This window comes from Lycium ferocissimum, unplaced genomic scaffold, assembly GCF_029784015.1.
Source record: "Lycium ferocissimum isolate CSIRO_LF1 unplaced genomic scaffold, AGI_CSIRO_Lferr_CH_V1 ctg2235, whole genome shotgun sequence".
NCBI lineage: Eukaryota > Viridiplantae > Streptophyta > Magnoliopsida > Solanales > Solanaceae > Lycium > Lycium ferocissimum.
The window spans coordinates 15084-23683 of NW_026720282.1; the positions used below are offsets into that span (position 1 = coordinate 15084).

General features: G+C 37.0%; 1 long non-coding RNA gene across 1 annotated transcript; it reads right to left on the reverse strand.

The window, feature by feature from the left end:
• Positions 1-839: 839 nt before the first annotated feature.
• Positions 840-8224, reverse strand: LOC132043259 (uncharacterized). The gene is made up of 2 exons (XR_009411755.1): positions 7594-8224; positions 840-1492 (listed from the first exon to the last, which is right to left on the reverse strand). It is a non-coding gene; the product is annotated as an uncharacterized LOC132043259 (long non-coding RNA).
• Positions 8225-8600: the final 376 nt, after the last annotated feature.

Sequence of the window (8600 nt, forward strand, 5' to 3'; positions counted from 1 at the left end):
ATAACTCACCGGTAGATTGTCACCTTGGCATGGCTGAACTCATTAGATTTAAAAAAAGAAAAAGTAACTTATAAAACATTCATATGGAGAACCAAGGGCCTGAATGATTCAACGGTGCCGAGTGGAAGGGTTGTTGCTCACCAGATAAAAGTTACTTTAGGGGTAACGTGCTAACCTTCCTTATAACGAGCTCACATGAACGGAAAGATTTGGCACCTTGATGTCAGTTCTTCGCCACTGGGGTTGTTAGGATGCCACAGCTGCATATGTCATTGCACTTCTCACTTAACACCCATCATAATGATGAACGACTCGTCTAGCTCATTGCGACCTTCTCTAGAAGAGAATCGATGGGTTTACGGGCACCCAATTAACTTTTATTTATACCCTATATGTGATATTAAAATTTTTACTATATATCTTTATAATATGTTGAAGATAACAAGGTTCCTTGCTCCTCCATTAATTTGAGTACAGAAAAGGAAATGGAAGCAAGGGGGAAACCTTAAGTTCAAATTGCCAATCGGATGGTCAAATTGTTACTAAATTGGTACCAAAATTCTGTGGTCAAAACGGCGTCACTCAACAAGTCAAAAGAATAAGTGTTGGGCCAAGACAAAACATTGGGCCAAGTTCGAATTCTGCACAAGTTTATTCTTAGCCTAACTTAACACATGCACACAACAGGCCCATCTCCAATTCAGCTGATGACATAAGAATAGATGATCAAATGCATGCATCACAAAAATGTGTTGGGTTAATCTTAGCCCCTGATCAAGACCATGTACAGTTGTGTAGTAAAAGAATAGAAGGTTCCAAAATTGGTTACACTAGGAACCAATAGAAAGCTAGCAAGTGTATAGAGTAATTATTTTTTCTTTTCTACAATTCTTTGTATAAATACATGAACAGATTGATCAATAAAGCATCCGAAAATTTTTACATTCTTGTGTTCTTTAATTTTGCATTCCAACATGGTATCAGAGCATTACTAATTTACAGATTTGCAGATCTGATTTCTAATAGTCTTGTTTCTGGATTTTCTCCTTTCACTGTTTTTTTTTATTGTTGCTCATCTTGTTTCTTCAAAATGGTTGAATCTGAAACAGCTCACATTAACAATGTTGCTGATGTATCTATTACCATAGACAGTAGCAGCCCATACTTCCTCCACCCTTTAGACTCACCAAGGATGTCCTTGGTGAACTCCATGTTTGAAGGGAAAGGATATAGTGGTTGGAAGAGAACTGTCTTGATTGCTCTGTCAGCCAAGAATAAACTTGGATTTATTGGTGGTAGCAACAAATCACCTTCTCTCAACAGCACTGAATTCAAACTCTGGAACAGGTGCAATGATATGGTGAACTCTTGGTTACTAAATTCCCTGTCCATAGAAATCTCAGACAGTGTTCTTTATTTAAAATCTGCTGAGGAACTTTGGAATGACCTTGAGGCAAGGTTTGGACAAGTTTATGGTGCTAAGTTGTATCACCTACAAAAAGAGATGAGTGACTTAGTTCAAGGTTCAAACAATGTTTCCACTTATTATGCTAGAATCAAGGCTATATGGGATGAACTGAACAATTTATATACCAAAACAATGTACTCATGTGCTTGTCAATGTGGAGGAAAAGATAAAGTGTTGAAATCTGTACAAGATGAAAGACTAATTCAATTTCTTATGGGACTAAATAACACTTATGCAGCTGTTAAGAGTAATATCATAATGATGAGTCCCCTTCCCTCTGTTAGTCAGGCTTATGCTCTGCTCATACAAGATAAGAAACAAAGGGAAATATCAATACACTCAAACTTCACTAATGATTCTTCTTCTTTCCTAGCTAACAGTAACAACAACCCAGGTGGACAGTACTTAGGAACTAAGAACTCAGATTTCAAAGGAAAGAAAACCAATGTGGTTTGCTCCTTTTGTAAGAAGGTTGGACACTCAGTTGATAGGTACTACAGAGTGATTGGTTTTCCAGCAAATTTCAAGTTCACTAAGACAAGAGGTTATCAGAGGGATGTGAAGAGCAATTTTGCTCAACCAGCTGCAGAAGCTAGTTACTCTAACTTCATCAACAGTGAGAATCTGAATCAATTAAGTCCTGAGCAATTCACTCAGCTAGTTCAGCTGTTGAATCGGTATAAAGTGAATCAACAAAGTTCAGATGTTAATGCCAATGCTGCCCTGGCTGGTAATGTTTTGACTAAATCTATTTTTGCTTGATTTCTATTAATTCTAGTCCTTGGATTCTAGATTCAGGGGCTACTCAACATATGTGTTTTGATTCTAAAATCCTTGTCACTCTTAGAGCTTTACCTATCCCTATTAATGTCAATTTGCCTAATGGTTTCAAGGTCAAAGCTACTCATGCAAGAAGTGTGTGTTTATTTCCTAAAATCACCATTCATAATGTTCTCTATGTGCCTTCTTTTAAACTTAACCTTTTGTCTATTCATAAGATGTGTACTCAGTTATAGTGTCAGATCACTTTTTCATCCATTTAATGTGCTTTGCAGGCCCCTTCAGTGAAGAGGCCTCTGGTAATTGGTCAAGCTAGTCATGGACTCTATCAACTCTTTCCTACTAGCACACAACCTAAGAGATCTCCCAAGACTCATGATGTTTCATTTTCAGCTTTTCTACTTGTATTTCAGCTCTTGTTTCAGTTTCAGTCAAGGATTTGTCTCTTTGTTAGTTTATGGCATGTAAGGTTTGGGCATATGCCTATTTCATCAATGAAGAATCTTGTTTACTTTCCTTTTAAATCTATCTCTGATTGCAAATGTGATGTTTGTCGTCTTGCTAGACAATCCAGACTGCCTTTTCCTTAAAGTACCATAAAAACCAAGAGCATTTTTAAACTAATACACATTAACACATGGGGACCTTATAACAAAAACACCTACAATGGATACAAGTATTTTTTAACTATAGTGGATGATTTTAGTAGGGCAACATGGACTTATCTCTTAAGCACCAAAGGAAATGCTTTCACTATGCTCAAACAATTTCTAGCTATGGTAGAAAGGCAGTTCAACACAAAAGTCAAGCAAATAAGATCATATAATGCTTTAGAGTTGGGAAAAGGGACTGTTGCTTCTGAATTTCTTTCTTCTCAGGGGATTTTACACCAAACTTCTTTTTTAGTAACCCCACAACAAAATGGGATTGTGGAAAGAAAACATAGGCATTTATTGGAAACATCTAGGGCCTTATTGTTTCAATCACATTTACCCATAATCTATTGGGGGGAGTGTCTCTTGGCAGCTACTTACTTCATAAATAGATATCCTTCTAGAGTCTCACAAGGGAAAACACCTTATGAAGTTATTTACAAGCACCCTACCAATTACCAACATCTAAAATGTTTTGGTTGTCTCTGTTATGTATCTACTCTGTCACAACCCAACCAGAGGGCCATGACGGGCACCCAGAGCTAACCTACTGAGTACCTCTAACATACACCTCATAATCACATTTAGGTGGGCTATAAGCTAGCTCATATGCATCTACCTGTCTACCTGCGGGCATGAACACAGCGTCCATAAGAAAAGACGTCAGTACGAATAATGTACTGAGTATGTAAGGCATGAATAATAACATAACAAGAAATATGGAACATAACGTGAGATAAAGATAACCTGTACATCTGATTTCCTCTTAAGGCGGATACCATGCATGCTATCTTTAACTTTTTAAATCAACAATTTAAATATATACAAGTAAACTGCCCGACTATATAGGCACGGTGTTGTCATCATTAGCCCGCGTTCGGGCCTTCCGTGTTCGGGCCTTCCGCGTCCGGGGCGTAAGCTGCCCACTGCAGTGGTGTGTCTGCTTGGCCGCCTATAGGGCAGCCGGTGTTATACTGCCCGGTCATGTAGGCACGGTGTTATTACAATAACATACATATTTACAGAGCATGCATGAGAGCCCAATTAAAAGCTACAGCTCTATCGGAGTGACGTAAGGTCGGTAACCTCCGATTATATTATGGAACAATCACCATCGCTATATCTCACCTTGAAGGAATAATTATCATAAGGTGAGATCAACAACAATGAATAAAATCGAGAAAATCATGAAATAAGCTCAATAATCTCATAATAGCATTAAAATCATAAGCTTTGGGATTTCTAGAAATGGAATCATCATCGTCATGTTCATCATAGAAAACATCTCATCTTTAGTATCATAAGTATCTTGTAAGAATCATGAACTTCTAACTTTTGGAAGTAAGAAGGTTATGGAAACATATATGGAATCATAACATAGGAATCATGCCTTTTGAAAGAAAGGGACTAGCCTTAACATACCTTTTTGGTCGCCTTAACCTTAACTACTTAACGCTTGTCCTCCCAAGCTCGTAAATCTACATTCAAGAGAGTTCATGTTATTGTTAGGCTTATCGTCATATGCTTATCTTAAGCCTTCAAATTAAACCCCTTTAAAATCTGCCGAAATTCGGGCAGCATCTCCCCTGCTTATACGACATCCCAAAGATTACTAAGGGTCACCAAACAGCCCAACAAAAACAACAACAATCAACAATGGCAACAACTACAATATAATCCAATATAACCCTCTTCGATTACTTTAAGAATTATATCGAGCGGCAAGCTCGTTTAACGAATAACAAACGTCATTCAACCCTAACTCTCCTTTCATAATTCAGCCTACACCCTTCATAACAATATATATATATATATATATATATATATATATATATATATATATATATATATATATATATATATATATATATATATATATACATACACACACACACACACACACCATATCATATTTGGCTCAAAATATCCTTAAATGTATTCCAAAACAATCCATACTCCTACGCCTCATCCTTTACTTTCTATTCGTAGATTTCATATATATTTTCTTCTCCATTTTTCCCACTAACACATGAATAATCCCAATAATCATAGTGATAATATATGCAGGTTATAATCCATAATTTACAACCATTGGAAGTCATATTTAAACATTCAAAACAGCCCCTACAAAATAGTGGCTTAACTTAACTTATTGCGGTGTTTAGCCTCAAACAACTTTATCAACATCAATTTAAGCTAACACACAACCAAAGGGGTGTTATAAAAACCTTAAGCAGTGCATACAACCCAAGAATCACGGCTGGATCAATTCAACTTCACCCTCAATCACTAAACAACACCATAGGTTTGCTACTCTTGTAGTTTCTGACTTTCTTGATGGAAGATTTAGTTGTTTCCACTTGATTTGGGCTGAAATTTCGTGGGTGGAAGTTGGGAAAATATTTTAGAGGGTTGGGGAATGTTTTAGAGGTGTTGGATTAAAAAAATAAGGGTAGTTTCTAGAGCTCTAGAGTCTGTTTGGGCCGACCTAGAGTCTTCGGTACTGTAGCAGCGCGCACTGTAGCGCTCGTTTCTACTCTGTTAGCCTGACTTGTAATGTCCATAATTCTCTTCTTTGATGTCGTATCGATGAGTGATTTATTTCATTGAAAACTAGACTCGACGAACTTCATTTTAGGCTTTTTAAACACCTTAAAACTCCTAATATACTAGGAGATATACCCCTCCAAAGTTGACAAAAAATCTGCCCAAAATTCTGCCAATTTTTTCCAAATTTTCAACAAATTTATTTTCTTCGATTTGCTTGGTCCCGGAACCTTTAGGCACTTGCTTAACACTTTTTAATAGTATTCATTAACCTTATAAGTTTTCCATGACCACTCCGAGCTTACTTTAGTTTACTTACAACGCAAACGACGCGAAAAACTTTCGAGGTGTAACACACTCTATCTCTGTTATGTATCTACTCTAACTCAAAACAGGTCAAAATTTGCCCCAAGAGCAATTGCTTGTGCATTTATTGGTTATCCATTTGGTCAAAAGGGGTATAGAGTCCTAGATCTTAAGACAAAGAAATTTTTTATTTCTAGGGATGTAGTTTTTCATGCAAATAACTATCCTTTCAAGTCCTCTACAATATCTAGTCCTACATCTATTTTTCCTTCTTCAAATTCTACAAACTCACCATCCTACTCTGATGACACTATACCTCCACATTCAAGTTCTCAACCAAATCCCTCTGATCCCTTACCATTTGAACCTATAATCCAAGATGAACTAGACAACACACTTCCTAATGCTATCCCTACTAAACCAACTAGGAAATCAGCAACAACATGCAAAGAACCTGCTTACCTCTCTAATTACATTTGTAGCAATGTTTATTTGACTGATCTTACTACTTCCTTTTCCTCTCCAGTTTCTCCTACTATTTTTCCTTTTGCTGCTTTAACCTCTGATAATTAACTAGTTTTTAACTCTATTTTACACATAGTAGAACTTACCAGTTTCAGTCAAGCTTCACTGCATTCAGGGTGACAACAGGTTATGTCTAATGAACTTGAAGCTCTAGAGCTGAATCAGACTTGAGAAATTGTATAGTTACCTAAAGGACGGCTCTACCTTGTAAATGGATATACAAAGTCAAACACAGGTTAGATGGTACTATTGAAAGATTGAGGGCAAAATTGGTGGTTAGAGGAGATATTCAGAGAGAAGGTATTGATTTCACAGAGACCTTCTCTCCAGTTGTCAAAATGACAACTATCAGGGCTATTTTAACAATTGTTGTCAAGAAACAATGGGACATTTTTCAATGGATGTCAACAATGCCTTTTTGCATGGAGATCTCAATGAAGAAGTGTACATGAGATTTCCAGTTGGCATGAATCCACCTAGTCCTAATCATGTGTGCAAATTACAAAAGTCCTGGTATGGCTTGAGGCAACCATCAAGGCAATGGTATGCCAAGCTTGCAGTAGCCTTAGTTTTTAAAGGATTTGTTGCTTCTTTGAATGATTATTCAGTTTTTATCAAAACGTCTGGTGATCTAATTGCCATTGTGGCAGTTTATGTGGATGACATCATTTTAACAGGAAATGACATCTCAAGTATGCAACACCTGAAGAGTTTCTTGATGCAGAGTTTAAAGTAAAGGATCTAGGTGATTTGCATTATTTTATTAAGATAGAGATGATCAGAGAGGATCATGGGATTATCCTTACTCAAAGAAAGTTCACCTAAGAGTTATTGTCTGAGTTTGATGTTTCACAGTTGCCCTTAGTTTTTTCTCCATTGGACCCTTCTCAAAAACTTTCAGTTGATTCAGGGGATTTAATTCATGATTCTATCATTTATAGAAGATTGGTTGGTAAACTAAACTAAACTATTTGACACATACCAGGCCTGACCTATCCTATGCAGTTCAACACCTGAGTTAGCATATGCAAGAACCTCGTATGCCACATTTACTGCAGCTTTAAGGGTAGTTCGTTGTTTAAGGAATGATCTAGGGCAAGGACTATTTTTATCTTCCAATCCTTCCTTTTTTATACAAGCTTTTTGTGATACGGATTGGGGGGCTTGTGTGGATTCTAGACATTTAATTAGTGGTTTCTATATCACATTTGGTGGTTCCCCTCTTTCATGGAAATCTAAAAAACAGGTATTTATATCTCTTTCCTCAGCCGAAGCTGAATATAGATCCATGAGAAGGGTGGTCACAGAAATTACCTGGCTTGATCGATTGTTGACCTATTTTGGTTGTTCTCTGACTCTTCAAATTCCGGTGTTGTCTGACAGCCAAGCCTCTATTCAAATTGCTCGCAATCCAGTTTTCCAGGAACGTACGAAGCACGTGGAATTGGATTTCCACTTCATTCGACAACAGTACCTTGCCGGATTAATTTCTCTGTCATTTGTACCGGCTTCATCTCAGCTAGTTGATCTATTCACTAAACTATTTTTCGGTGTCTCTCATCAGTCCTTAATCGGAAAGTTGGGTCTCCATTCCCTCCCCTCCAACTTGAGGGAGGTGTTGAAGATAACAAGGTTCCCTGTTCCTCCATTAATTTGAGTACAGAGAAAAAAAAAAAAAAAAGAGATGGAGGTGGAAGAAGGGGGTAAACCCTAAGTTCAAATTGCCAATCTGATCGTGAAATTGTTACTAAATTGGTGTCAAAATTCTGTGGTCAAAACGGCATCACTCAACAAGTCAAAAGAGTAAGTGTTGGGCCAAGACAAAACGTTGGGCCAAGTTCGAATTCTGCACAAGTTTATTCTCAGCCCAACGTAACACATGCACATAACAGGCCCATCTCCAATTCAGCTGATGACATAAGAATAGATGATCAAATGCATACATCACAAAAATGTGTTGGGTCAATCTCAGGCGCCCCTGATCAAGACCATGTACAGCTGTGTAGTAGAAGAATAGAAGGTTCCAAAATTGGTTACATTAGGAACCAATAGAAATAGTAATTATTTTTTCTTTTCTACAATTCTTTGTATAAATACATGAACGGATTGATCAATAAAGCATCCGGAAATTTTTACATTCTTGTGTTCTTTAATTTTGCTTTCCAACATAATATTAGATTGTGACCCATTATTATTATATTACTTTGAGATTCCTATAAGAATTAATTCCTATATTTCACAATTTTGAAGAGACATTAATAGCGCGTAATAACGGAGTTGCGCAAAAATAGCTATTGATTTATACTCTCCCCGTCCCAATT